The sequence below is a fragment of the Piliocolobus tephrosceles genome, chromosome 21, assembly GCF_002776525.5.
Source record: "Piliocolobus tephrosceles isolate RC106 chromosome 21, ASM277652v3, whole genome shotgun sequence".
Classification (NCBI taxonomy): Eukaryota; Metazoa; Chordata; class Mammalia; order Primates; family Cercopithecidae; genus Piliocolobus; species Piliocolobus tephrosceles.
Genome location: NC_045454.1, coordinates 26,045,069 through 26,059,386, shown reverse-complemented (window position 1 = coordinate 26,059,386; position 14,318 = coordinate 26,045,069). Strand labels below are relative to the sequence as shown.

The following is a 14,318-nucleotide window of genomic DNA, read 5'->3' as shown; positions in this document are numbered from 1 at the left end:
CCAGGGTGAGGTGCAGCTCCCACCAAGCTCTCTTCCTCTTCCCGCTTTGTGGCTGCTATGGTGGTTTTCCCTCTTGCAACAGGACATCAAATGGTTAATGCACCACCCATCGTCTTTGATTTATGAAGTGGCCGATTGGACCAGGAAACACAACAGAGACAGCCTTCTCACTTGCAGGGGAGACCCCAGAGAGCTGTAATTCTGTGCACAAAGGCGAGCGGCAGCCTCGGGCCTCAGTGGTGGTGGAGAGCCCACCCTGCCGAGCCCAGCCCGGGGACGATGCCAGGGCCAGCGTTTGTTCCTGCTCTGTGCAGGGACAGAGGCGGCTTTGTCACCTGGCCCCTGTCGTCCACCCAGCCCCGGAACCTCCACTGCCCACCCTTTGCCCTGAGAACTGAAGTGCAGCCCTGCCCCGGTCACCGCTTAGCGGTTCCTTTCAGCGTCTGCCAATCTATCAAGATTCAGCTACCGCTGTGAACCCATCAACTCCATGGAAAGGAAAAAAGGAACCCTCACCACAGCAATTATTTATCCTGGCCTGAACTTCAGGTGACCTTTCCCAGGTCCACAGTAGTTGCAGATGGGAGCACCTTGGTGTGTAGGATTTTTTTCCCCACTGTGTCCTTTTAAAAGACACATTTTTTTTCCATGACATGAACCTCTTTTGCAAGATTTTCTTTTGCAAAAAGATCTTTGGGTGGTCTATAAGACCTCAATAAGGGTGGAACACTGGCCTACCTAGAGCACAGATTGGATGTAAAAGAAGTCATCCAAAAATAAAATAAATATAAAAACAAAAACTGTGACCTCGTGGGATGGTTTCAGAGAAGACCCGAGTGCAGCTCACCCACAGGCCAGCTCAGCCCTCGGACATAAACAAGGGCTGTTCTGCACCAAAGGGTCTGCCCTGACCCGGGGAGATCCAATATTGTAAACTCTGTGGGTGGGTGTTTGTGTGTGTCCCCGAATCGGAGAAAAATCCAGGCCATAATAAGGACCATGCAGGGTGTAACTCCCTGTGAAAATTTAAAGTGACCTAAGGGACATAATTACATAAATCTCATCATGAGACAATATACTTTTTATTTGTTTGAATTTTATTTGTATTGGTAAAACTGACCTGAAACTGACACAAGTTTATTAGAAAAAGGACTCTGTAAAAGCAAGTGGGCTGGTCTTCTTATTTAAGATGGATGTGCCGACTTCTAGTATGATTAGAGAAATGGATAACTCACTAACATCTGTGCAAACTACAATAAAAAGGGATTTAGTGTTACCCCAAGGAAGGCAAGAGAGGCTGTCTGTCCATTAAACGCTTTATTACAGCGCCAGCAGCTTTTTTCTAATTCAGTTATTCCTGCACAGCGTTCAGCACTCTGACTGCCTGTCAACCCACCAGACAGTGCTCGGGGCTGGGAGGTTTTGTGCAAGGTAGGTGACAATCAAATGAGCCACTGAGAAGAGAGGGGCGCCTGACCCTCGTGAAGGATTAACTACAGAAAGTGAGTGTGATCATGTCACACCATTACTTAGAATTTTCACAGTCAATTTCTGAAAATATGAGATAAGTTCTTAAAGAGGCAGTTGTCTCAGGAGCTCAGCAGACCTAGTGTGGTTTTGTTCCACGCGGCAGGGCAGGGAGCCTGGATAGAGAGTGGGGACTTCGAGGGAGAGGGAACAGGTGGCATCTGCACTGTGCCTATCCTGTGTAGAGCATTCTAGAGCCAGGCCTTGGAGCAACTGGCTCCCAGGAAGGCTGCAGCCAAGAAGGGAGAGGATGGAGAGATGCTCTCTGGGACCAAGATGCTGTTTATCCCTCCTCCACTGGATGCTGGAGTCCAGCCTCTCCCAGGGTCAACTGGGTTGATGAGTGTGACCCTTTGGGGATCATATTGGGCTTCGGGTTCACAGGAAGCCTGCCAAGGGCAGCCGAGATGCCGGTGCTAGGATGAAATGTCCATCTTCCATCATCCCTTTTCACCCCTGCAACTGCTACAACCAATATCATCGTAAGTTTCCCCAGAAGACCATGCGCCCCTATGGCGTGCAAAAAGATCCAGTCCCACAGGAGCCCACAAGCCACGTGCTTACAAAAATGTACTGTGTGCTCAACACAAATATACTTGAGATATATCTTTCAAAGCCTGGCAAAGGTAGATGACAGTTCAAGGAAGCATGGCGCATTTTGGGGCCAGAGATGAGTCATCTATCCCTCATTCATAGATGACAGATCTTTAACACAAAAAGGGACAGGCTCCACCCAGAGCACACACAATCTTTGGGAAGTGGAGCTGAGACCAGAGCCCCATGTCCCTGATCTCCCGACCAACAGAAGTTATGCTATGGGGCTTCACGCAGCAGGGCTTTTTGAGAAGATGGACTGGAAATGTGATTTCTTCCTTTGCATCTATATATTTAAATGAGAAAAGTAAACCACAAAGCTCTAAGCTTGGTTCTGCTAAAGTAATTTAACATCTGCTGCCACCTGAATGTAATTGAAACAATTCATTATCAAATTTACTGATCTGCTTAATGATTTTGTATTTCTCTTTCAAAATCACCTTCCTCCTAAGCTAGCCTAGGTAAATTACCCTTTCCTTCCAATCTGAGAGATTGAAGGGACCTGGGAGAACATCCAGTTCAAGACCCCTGACTTTAAAGATGGTGTAACAGTGGTTTGTGTGTCCATGGTGAGGGTGCAGACCTTTATCGAGGTCACAGAGGAGGCCACAGAGCAAGTTCAGCAAGACTTGAACACAGGCTGCCAGAATTCCACCCTTGTCTCATTCTGAGATTGTGTGCTGAGGGTTTTCAACTGCATCTTTAAAGGGAAGGCCACCGAAGAAAGAGCAACAGGAAAGGATGGTAAAAAGGGGGTAGAAAGGAAGAAGGAAGGAGAGGAAGAAAGGGAAAATAGCAAGCTCTCTTTCCAGAGCCACACATTTTTTATGTTTGCTCAGTGGCAGTCTGTTAAAGAAATACTTCATTGTCACTGAGCACAGAGTCATTAAAGGCACCTTGGAAATTTGGACCCTTTTACTAGAATCAGGGCTTAAATAGCAACTTAATTTATGACACTTCTCGAGGCTGATGGCATTTTTGCTCTAAGGTAAGGTCATCTCAGTATATACCCCTCCCGTTGCTTCCCTTTAGAACACGCAGAGGCGTTTCCTCTTTACTTTCAAGTTACTGATTATTCAACTGCTCAAATGTAAGTCACATATGTATGTAGGCACGTTTGAGTCCACGGTGTGTTTCTAAAAGAGAGCTCTTTTATATCTGCCTGTAAAAGAGGAGAGCGCAAAGAGGGGGGAACCCACAAATAAGCATGTGAATAATTAGATCAGAGATAGATTCCACCTTTTCTCAGTGTTAAAACTGTGAGGGGAAAAAGTATCCGTGCATAATTGACATAATTGATCTAGTACTTTTCTTCCTTTTTGCTGCAGTAATTTTTATGCATGCCATTGTTGCTGTTATTATCCAAGATGTGATCTTGTGTGGTTGATAATACAGACTAGATATGAATACGCATACGCACCAGCCAATCACAAATCTATAGTGTCTATTTCTGCATCACCAGGTGCTACCTCATGGGAAATATCCTCTTTTTTGGCAGGCACACAGAGTGCTGCATTATCTGTCATTTTCATTAGATTCAAGCTACAGCTGGGCCAAAAAGACTTAGTTCTAGCATATGTGCTCAAAATGGCCAAGCTGCGATTGTCCAAATTCACCCTTTCAGGATTGCATTACTGAACAACCGGAGCCGAAGCTAGAAATTGGAGAGAGCAAAGCGCCTGAATTCCACTTGGAAAATGGCAAACACCATAAACTCTGAAGACTGAAGCTTGTTATCATGACTAACTCAAAGGGTCAGAGGAGACACTGGCTTCCACCAGCAAGCTCAATGTCTTTTGGCACAACTCAGGCAGGGATGCAGCCTAGATTTTGACACCACTTAACAAAGAAAAGCCAATGTCTTTCAGTCCCTTCTGTGCCTTTTAGTATACTTTGGCCTTATGGAATACGGTACATTCTGTACCCAGGTCTTGGCCTGGATCAGCCAGTCTTGAGCTCCATAGGACATTGTCTGTGGCCTGCTGCATACTTGGATAGTCTGGGGTGTATAAAAAGCAACTCATCCTGAGGGAGAAAAGCATCCAACTGTCATAAGCTTGAGTCTCCATGCAAGGTTCCACTATTCTATAAATTCAGCCCTTTATATGAACATGTGAAGAGGACATATTGAAAAATTAGACATCAAAAGAAATAAATACAAAAATCCCCACTCCAGGGTGCTGGAAATGGGAGAACCACAGGGCTGGGGAAGATAGTGACTCCCCGCAGTGGACTTCATATTATTTAAAGCAGACGTTGACAACCAAAAAAAAAAAAGGAGAGACTAGTTGTTCACGCAGAGAAAAAGAAAGCAAAAGGCCAGTGAGAATGTAAAATAGTGCAGCCAGTGTGAAACAGTATGGGGGTTCCTCAAAATTTTAAACATAGAATAACCATATGACCCAGCAACTCCACTATTGAGTTGATACCCTGAAGAATTGAAGAGATACTTATACATCCATGTTCATAGCAACATTATTCACAATAACCAAAGTGGAAGCAACTCAAGTGTTCATTGGTAGATGAATAAATAAGCAAAACGTCATAGAGACAAAATAGAACAGCACTCCCAGGGGTTGAGAAGAAGGGGGAATGGAGAATTACTGTTTAATGGGTACAGGGTTCCAGCTGGGAAAGATAAAAGGATTCTGGAGATGGATGGCAATGATGGTTATACAACAATATGAATGCACTTAATACCACTGAGCTCTACACTTAAAAATTGTTAAAATGGCAAACTTCTTATTACGTGTGTTTTACCACAATGAAAAAAAAAGTAGGTTTGTGTCTGTTCCTGGAGACACAGCCTCCCTGAGTCTGTGCCGCAGAAATACCGAGCAATGCTGTGATCTTCCAGAATGCCATTAAACGTGAGCCCTTGGCCATGTGTCCTTTGAGCAATGTGCAATTTTCCAAAGACAGAAGGAATATCTGGGATTTGGTTATGAGTATATATGCTGTCCCAGAACTGTCCCGGGTTTTCATGCCAGGGTGGAGACTTTACACACCATAGTGGCATGGGATTTCTGCATGGAGAAGTCTGCTGATAAACCCATCTTATGGGTTCTGGCATCTTGTCGACAGACAACAGTCAGCTGTTTTTCATCTGCACTGCTAACAGGGTCTAGCTGAATGGCTAACAAGCAAGGTGAAATGTAGCATGAATGTTTTGAAAGCCATGGAGCCTCACTTTGGGTTCAGGAGTAGCAAAAGCAGCAAGAAGGTCACCGTTGGTGAATGGGGACAAATGTGATGAGTGTTGGAGGCTTAAACAACAGGGATGTATTTTCTCACAGTTCAGGAGACTGCAAGTTGGAGATCAGGGTGACAGCATGATCAGGTTCAGGTGAGGGCTCTCTTCCTGGTTTTCAGACAGGCACCTCCTTGGTGAGTCCTCACATAAGGATTTATGGGGGAAACAGAGCTCTGGTGTCTCTTCCTCTGCTTAGAAGTGCACTAATCTCATCATCAGGGCTCTACCCTCATTAGCTTATCTAAACCTAATGCCTCACAAAGGTCTCATTCTCCAAATTCCATCATGTTGAGGTATAGGACCTCAACATATGAATTGGGGGTTTGGGGGAACCTACATTCAGCCCATAAAAAATGTGACTCTTATCTTCACCAAACTATTCTTCCTGCAGCTAAAGAGAGCATCCCACATCTACATGCTCTTGAGTCCTGTGGTTCATCTGTTCTCATTAGCTGTAATTCTTTGGGTTCCATATTTCCCTCATACCCCTCCAAGTCCAGCTAGACTGCAAGCATCAGTTTATGAACAGGAAATTAAAAGTAATCTACAAAACACCTGATTTTGACAAGATGTTTCCCCACAGGGTCCCTCTTGTCCATTAATTGTAGTGCTTTGAAACAAAGTAAATATTTTTTTGTTGTTAAAAGAAATTTCTTCTTGCATTTTCTTTCCATTATCACCCCATTAATAGAAATGAGGTAAGGCAATCTGAAAACATTTGAGTGAGAGAATATACAAACAAACTTTCAAACTGTCTTTCAGTAAGTGAGGCTAAAGTTATTGAAAATGCAAATTGCCTTATTAAAAGAAGAATGATGTCTTTTTCAGCAATCAGTTTAATTACAGTGGAACCTTCAATGGAGAAATCAACTTGTTTCTTAGAGTAGAAATCCTTTAGAAGGGGAATTTAGGTATAACAGATCAAAATTAGAAAATTTACACTTGGTAGGAAAAATAGTCTTGGTAAAAAAAAAAAAAAAATTATACTTCGTAGAAAAAATGAGTTGGTGGGGGAAGAAGAAGAGAGATGCCAGTCCCCGACTTGGTAGCCTTGCCTGGGTCTGAGTCCCACGGTGTTTGTTTGCCATGTCCTACTCTACAGCTTGAAGGCAGTGTTACCAAAATGCCAGGGAGTTGGTCTAGATCCTGTCGCTCCCTGCACAGAAAGCCAATCACTGAGACGAGTATTGCCAGGGAAGAAGACTTTATTCAGATGGTGCAGCCAAGGAGATGGGAGATGAGTCCCAAATCCATCTTCCCAACTGATTCAAATTAGGGGTTTATATAGCAGGGAAGAAATGTAACTATGTATGGGAAAACTGAAATTAGAGAGTGGTCTAGAATCTCAGAGTCTGGATGTGGTGATTCTATCCAGAAACCTGAGAATCAGTTTCCTGAGAAAAGGACTCATATCAGACAAAGGTAAGTTTAAAGCTTTAAGACAAGGAGGATGAATTTCTACATTTATTCAAAAAAGAAAAAAAATCATAAATCTCAGTATGGGACAATTAGGCCTGTTTCAAAAGAAAAGATAGAATGGCCTGTAAAAGGTATTTATGCCCAACAACTAAGCCCTTATACTCCCTGTGTAGTAGGAGTGGATTTGGTAGGGTGGGGCCCATGTGCACCAGGACTAGAATTAATGTGATGTCAGTATTGAGAAGGCCTTCCATCAGAGCCCTGTCCATTCTACCCCAGGCCTTTCCCTTTCCCCACAGAGGCCAGAGTTCCCTACTCAGTGTCCCGTTTCTCCAAAATCTTCTCCCCATTCGGGGATTAGAGATCTGAGTAACCATGCAAACCTCTCCTTAGTGAAGACCCATCTGTTCATTCCAGATCTTACAGGTCTGTTTTAATGGAGGGTCCCATGGTTGGGGGCATACTGGTGCTTCGTGAGACACCGAAACAACCATGACAACTAAGGAAGATCTCTGGAGAGACCTGGTTTGGAGGTACACTTCACCCATGTCCCACCCTCCGCTACCTCCATGTCACAGTACCCTTGGAAGGGCGGTTGACCAAGATTTAGGGCAGAGGTTTGAAGTCACACTTCTTGAATTGACTCTCCGCTACTGAGAGCATCAACTTAGTGACCACCAGTAAGTTGTTGATCCTTTCTATGCCTCAATGTGCTCATCTGTGAATTGGGGGAGATAACACTGTCTATCTAAGAGGATGGGTTTGAAATGTTCCAAGAAAATCAGGCAATAATTTGGTATAATATTCGTCCCATTGCAAACATTCCTTCAGTAGTCGTGGTGGCAGCAGCAGTACAAATCTCCCATGTACACTCCAATGAATTGTTACCTTAGTTTTCACACAAGTCTGAAATGCAAAACATGCAATTCACACATACTCAAGAAATGCACAGGCAAGTGTTCCTTCAGTGAACTTCAAATTCTTCAGCAGAGAACACATGCCAACAGTGAATAAAACTGGAAAAACAATCCCTACACTTTAACGTTCTAGTGGAAAGACAAACAATAAGTAAAAAGCATCATGAACATATAGATCACATTTTATTTCAGAAGTATTTGCAGGGAGCAGAAGACTAGAACAAAGTAAAGTGGTCAGAAGACCTGAAGCAAGCTAAGCAGCTGGCAGCGGCCATGTAAATAGGATGAATGAGATCGGGCTCATTGAGGGGAGGTTGAGCAAAGATTTTAAGATTGAGGGAGCCATGAAAATCTAGGGGAAGAGTATCTTAGGGAGAGAGGCAAAGGTCCTGGGGCAGAAGTGGGACTGACCTGTTCCCAGCACAGCAGCAGGTCAGTGGGAATACAAGTGGAAATACAAGGAGGGAGTGGCAGGAGTTAGGAATAAAAAGCCCAAGATAGGGACAGAAAGTGATGGGGCTAGACCACGTAGGATCTCACAGCCACCATAAAGGCTCTGGCTTATCCTTAGATGAAATTGCAGTCCTTTGTAGTTCTCTTGAGCTGAGAAGTAGTGTTAATTATCTGACCCTTATTTGAAAAGGAAGATCCAACGACTGTGTCGTGGGTCACGTGGGATAGGGCACACATAGCCTGGAGGTGAGGGACTAAACTGGTAGCAGTGGTTGTGGATGTGAGAATATTCTAAATGTGGAAATATTCTAAAGGGAATCCAACAGGCTTACTTCACAGATTAGATGTGGGGTCTGAGAGATAGAAAGGAGACAAGATGACTTCCAGATTGCATTTAATTAATGCAAAGCAGTTTGTAAACAAGGAATCCCTGACTACCTTGTTTGTTGTGAAAAACAATAAATCTGCATTTACTCTCAATTGCTCAGTTCTTACCTATAGCGTTTAACTCAGTACAACAGACTACACTGCACATTTTAAAATGAGGTCATGTTAAGAATATGTCATCTGTGCCTCAGGTGAGGAATATGCTCACATGAGGACATTCTGGGCATCAGGTGGTAAATGGAAAGCACTCATAAATGTTTTACTTCTCTCTGTTTCTTGAAAAAATATGTTCCCATCCCAGGGCATTTGCACATGCTATGGTTGGCACCTAAAACGTTCTTTTCTAAGAGCTTTGAATATCTGGCTATTTCTCTTCATCAGCTCAATTATTCCCTCCAACCGGTTACTCTCTCCCACTGGATCCTGTTGTATTAGTCAAGGTTCTCCAGAGAAACAGAATCAACAGGATACGTAGATGTAAAGAGATTTATTATACAGAATTGGCTCCCTGTAATCCCAGCATTTCGGGAGACTGAGGCTGGCAGATCATTTGAGGTCAGGAGCTCAAGACCAGCATGGCCAACATGGTGAAACTCCATCTCTACTAAAAATACAAAAATGAGCTGGGTGTGGTGGTATTCCTGTTATCCCAGCTACTCGGGAGGCTGAGGCAGGAGAATCACTTGAACCCAGGAGGTGGAGGCTGCAATGAGCTGAGATCAGGTCACTGCACTCCAGCCTGGGAGACAGAGCGAGACTCCATCTCAAAAATAAACAAACAAACAAAAGAATTGGCTCATGTGACTATGGTGGCTTAGAAGTCCCCAGAAGTGCAGTCAGCAAAGAGGGAGACCCAAGAGAGCCCACAGGGTAGCTCCAGTTTGAACCCAGAGGCCTGAGGACCAGGAGAGTTAACAGTGTCAGTTCCAGTCTGAAAGCCAGCAGGCTCAAGACCCAAGAACAGGAGATGTTTCAGCTCAAGTCCAAAGGCAGGAAAAGACCAGTGTCCCACCTCCACCTGTCCAGCAGAAGGAGGTACCTGCTCCTCCTGGGAGGTCGTCTTTTTGTTCTATTCAGGTCTTCCGTTGACTGGATGACCACCCCACCCACCATTGTGGAGGGCCACCTGATTTGCTTAGCATAATAATTTAAATGCTGATCTCATCCAGAAACACTCTCACAGAAACACCCAGGATAACAGTTGACCAATAATCTGGGCGTCCTGTGGCCCAGGTCACCTAAAATGAACCATCACACCTGCTGTGTTCCCTTTGTATTGGTGTTTTATGATTTTATCTTAGTTATTTATCTGCCTACGTATTTATGGGTTTGTCTTCTCTGTGAGAGTATCATATGCACCAGCTGTTTCTTGAATTAATGAAATACTGAATAAATGAAAACGTTTTGTGGGCGATTTGAGATCTAGGAGAGAGAGGCATGGAATTTTGCTGAGGCAAGGTGACATTGGTGCAGAGGGGAGAGGGTACTTGATAAGAACCAGAAGGAGCCAGGTGGCTGAACAGGAGTGGGACTAGGAGAGGGATTGGGAAGAAAGTAGACTGAATGAGATCAAACCTTATGGGAATAAACAAAAATCCATCTCTGACAACCAAATCCCCCCTGCATGCATTCTGGCTTTTATTTTTAATCTGGAGCAAAACATCCCCTGGCCTGACCCCTCTGACTTGGGTCCCACACAGCAAATCAAAGCCCAAAATGGGCGGGTCCCAGGATGGGCTTCCCTGGGAAAGTGAGGAGTGGAAAAGAGCCTTGTGGTCTCACCCTAGCCCCGGGAGGCCATTTGTCTGTAGGATAAAGGGGCCAGCCAATGGCCCAGTTCATCATGACTGGCAAGGCTGCCCCAAGAGACCCAGAGCTGGATAGACCCAGGTCAGTTTCCTGCACAGCCAGCCAGCCCTCGGCTGAGAATTTTTACATTGTGCCTTCCTGTTGGCACATACAGCTTTGTGTTTTGTTGATCAATTTTAATGAAAAAAATAAAATAAAATGAAATAAAGGAGAAGCTGTCTTCAAGTGTTAAATGTTATGTGCATAAATCTTGCTAAAACTGTGAAGAGAAATACCCCTATATAGGACTTAAGCTAAAATCATCTCTCCCAAGTTGTCATGTTTTTAATTTGTTTGTGTTTTTCACAAAGTTTAGATAGAACAATTGGTTTTGGAAGCATTGCTCCGATGAGCCTTCTTCAAGGACTCTGTGTGGAGAGGTTCTGGTGGGGTTCAGCCATATGGTCAGGGTCAGATTGGGTCTCAGAGGCTGGCACGAGGGTGACACGAAGGACAAGGTTCCTCCTTGGCAGGGTCTTCAGGAAAGGGGACACATCCTGGCAGGGAGAAGGAGGCTCTGGCTCGGGTCCTTGCTGGGTGCAAAGGGGCAGGAGTGCCCAAAGCACAGGGCCTCAGATGGAACAGCTGTGTGTCTGCCCTTGGTTGTTCTGAGTGGAGGTGACCAGTGGGGCCCCGGCCAGGAGCAGGCAGAGAGTGGCGAGCATTCTTCCCCCAACCTCCTGTCCCTGAGCACTGCGGGCCTGGCTGGCATCAGCTTCTATTTAGCCCCACATCTCTGCCTAGTACTTAGGAAGGCTCTCATCTGGGAATCAAGAAGATGGAGACACAGCCCTGCCCCTAGGAGCCTATGATCGTTACTCCTCTATAAAATGAGAGGATGCTCACTCAGCGACAAGGAAGAGAACCCAAGAGGGGCTGCAACTTGGGTCTGAGGGGAGAGTTCTGTGTGGGCTGAAGGAGGAGGAAGCCCTCTGGGGTTGGGGGCACCTCGAGTCAGTTTTCAGAATGGTAAGAAGAGAGGGCTCTCTAGGCAGGTGACGCAGACTGAGGCAAGGCCGGATGGTGAGAATAACCCAGCCGAGGGGACAGCCAGGAGAGAGGCTTGGCTGGACCTACCAGCAGAAGTCCTCTAGATCTATCCGGACCAAAGGAGGTGAGAGGCTGTGTGGGGGAGGAGGGATGTGCACATGTTTCAGAGTTGACAATCAAGTTGCTAACTTTCACAGATGATTTTGGAACGTATTGTTGGAAAAGAACTCAGGTGAGTCAGTGAGAAATGATCCAAAATAAAAATGGAGAAAGATATGAAGAGATACATGAATATCCAAACAACTCATGAACCTATGAAAAGCTGTTCAATCTCATTAATCATCAGAGAAGTGCAAATTAAAACCACAATGAGTCCAGGCATGATGTCTCTTGCTTGTAATCTCAGCACTTTGGGAGGCTAAGCAGGGAGGATCTCTTGAAGCCAGCAGTTTGAGACTGGGCAACATAGCAAGACTCCATCTCTACAAAAATAAAAGTACATTATCCAGGCCTGGTGACACACACCTATAGTCCCAGCTACTAGGGAGGCTGAGGTGGGAGGATTGCTTGAGCCAAGGAGGTTGAGGCTGCCATGAGCTGTGATTGCACCACTGCACTTTAGCCTGGGAGACAGAGAGAGACCCTGTCTCTTAACAAAGAGAAATACTGGAAAAAAAAGAAAAAAAAGAAAAACACAATGAGATACCACCACACAAACTGGCGAAATTGGAAAGACAGAAAGTACCAAGAGCTGACAAGAACCCGGAGCAAACAGGGTTCTCATGCCCTGCTGGTGGAAATGGAAACTGGTAGAATCACTTGGGAAAACTGGCAGTATCTACCATGTGTACCTTCCATCCTGGCAATGCCACTCGTAAGCATGTACCTGGAAGAAGTATGTGCATATGGGGCAATGATAGCACCTGGCCCTTGGGTTGCTGTGAGCAACAAAAGAGAATATTCCTGCCCTATCCCAGTAGACTTTTCCCAGCAACATGGTGTAGAATTGCTATAAACTGGGGCCTATCCAAGAATCCATCAGCAGGAAGATGCATCAAAGGACCATGGCGTCTTCACACGGTGGGTTATTGCAGGCATGCTGTATTTCAAATTAAACATTTCTGAAAATGACATGGATTTGGGAAAAGTGAGATGTGCTAAGCTCTCCTGTGCTCCCAGAAGCTGGAGGACAGACATGATATAAAAGGATGGCCAGCAGGGCTGGCATCAGCATGTTTGCCCTTCCTCAAGGGGCCCCACGGGAATCTCCACGTAATTTCCATCCCTTGCCTTCCCAGCCTCGGGGCTGCTGGCCATCTGCAATGTTCCTTGGCTTCCAGCCGCATCCCTCCACTCTCTGTTCCATCTTCACATGCCCTTCTCCTCTGCATGCCTTTGGGTTTCCTCTCCAGCTGCCTCTAGAGCTCTTACAAGGACACATGTGCTTACATTTAGGGTGTGCTTGGAAATTCCAGGATGAGCTCCTGCTTTCAGCATCCCTCACTTAAATCCCAGTGTTTGCTGTGTAACGTAACAGTCACAAGTTCTGTGGGCTGGGAAGCAAATAAATCTTTGGGGGTTGCTTTTTTCCCCATTTGTCTGCTGACCACATCTATAATATAATAACTTGAGATCTCAGGGCAGAAATATTCTCTTTTGAAGCTCACAGCAACCCAAGGACCAGGTGCCATCATTGCCCCATTTTATAGCTCTGTGCAGAGAGGGAGGCGGGGACAGAGCTGTGACATGAATCTGATGTTTACAATGAGAATAAAACAAATGTTTAGAGGCTCCTGTAGTCCACTTTCTGGCTTTCCTTCATCTACTTTCATAATCAAACACTGCAGACGGGGCTTTAGTGGTCGGAAGTGTAGACAATGGAGGCTAACAGGCCTGAGCTTAGAGCTGCCTCAATTTCCTCATAATGTCAGGCTCACAGCAGGGACAGCCTGAGCATGAAAGGAAACAACATGTGAAGATACTTAGCTCAGGGCTTAGCAAATAGTAAGCTTCCCATTGATGATAGATATGATCGTTCTTTTTGTTTAATTGAACAAATGTTTCCCAATCCCTCCAGCATGCTAAGCACTGGGTGGTAGTCACAGTTTGCAGAGAGCTGTCAGCATCTCCTGGCTACTGGGACTAGCTGGAGTGATAATAGTATTCAGGGCAAATGTCAGTTGTTCCTCATCCACACCCCTCCTTCGTGCCTGCTTGCCACAAGGGCACATCCAGAACTGTCCATATTAAATGTTGGCATAAAGAAGATGCTATCGACTGGGCATGATGGCTTACGCCTGTAAGGGAGGCCAAGGCAGGTGGATCACCTGAGGTCAGGAATTCAAGACCAGCCTGGCCAACATGTTGAAACTCTGTCTCTACTAAAAATACAAAAGTAGCCGTGTGTGGTGGCACATACCTGCAATCCCAGCTACTCAGGAAACTGAGGCAGGAGAATCACTTGAAACCATTAGGCGGAGGTTGTAGTGAGCCACAATTACACCATTGCACTCTAGCCTGGGTGACAAGAGCAAAACTCTGTCTCAAGAAAAAAAGAAGGTGCTACCATCCTTGCCTCTCTGCAGTAATCACAGGGCAAAAGGTGCAGAAGGAAACTGTGCTCCAGGTGAGATGTGTCACCAGAAGGCTATCATCTAGACCTTGGAGGAAGGACAGGTGAATGATGCCTCCTGTAGGAGACAATGCCTGAGCTGAGTCCTGGAGGATGCAAACACCAGGTGCTTGAGCTTCAGGTGTCAATACCTGAAAATTGGCTAAAGAAATGTGCACCTGTGCCTCTGGGAAAGATGGTGGTGGAAATCAGGAAACATAGTGGTTGAAGACAGAGCAGGAGACCCGGACTGGAGAAGACACTGATGATGATGATGATGATGATGATGATGATGATGATGATGATGATGATGATGATG

General features: G+C 45.3%; 1 long non-coding RNA gene across 1 annotated transcript in view; it reads left to right on the top strand.

The window, feature by feature from the left end:
- The first annotated feature begins 2,782 nt into the window (after positions 1–2,782).
- Positions 2,783–14,318, top strand: part of LOC111553906 — a 40,566-nt gene continuing 29,030 nt past the window's right edge. Inside the window, exons 1-2 of the long non-coding RNA XR_002735113.1 lie at positions 2,783–2,865; positions 2,961–3,109. This is a non-coding gene — a long non-coding RNA (uncharacterized LOC111553906). The remainder of the gene's footprint in view (positions 2,866–2,960; positions 3,110–14,318) is intronic.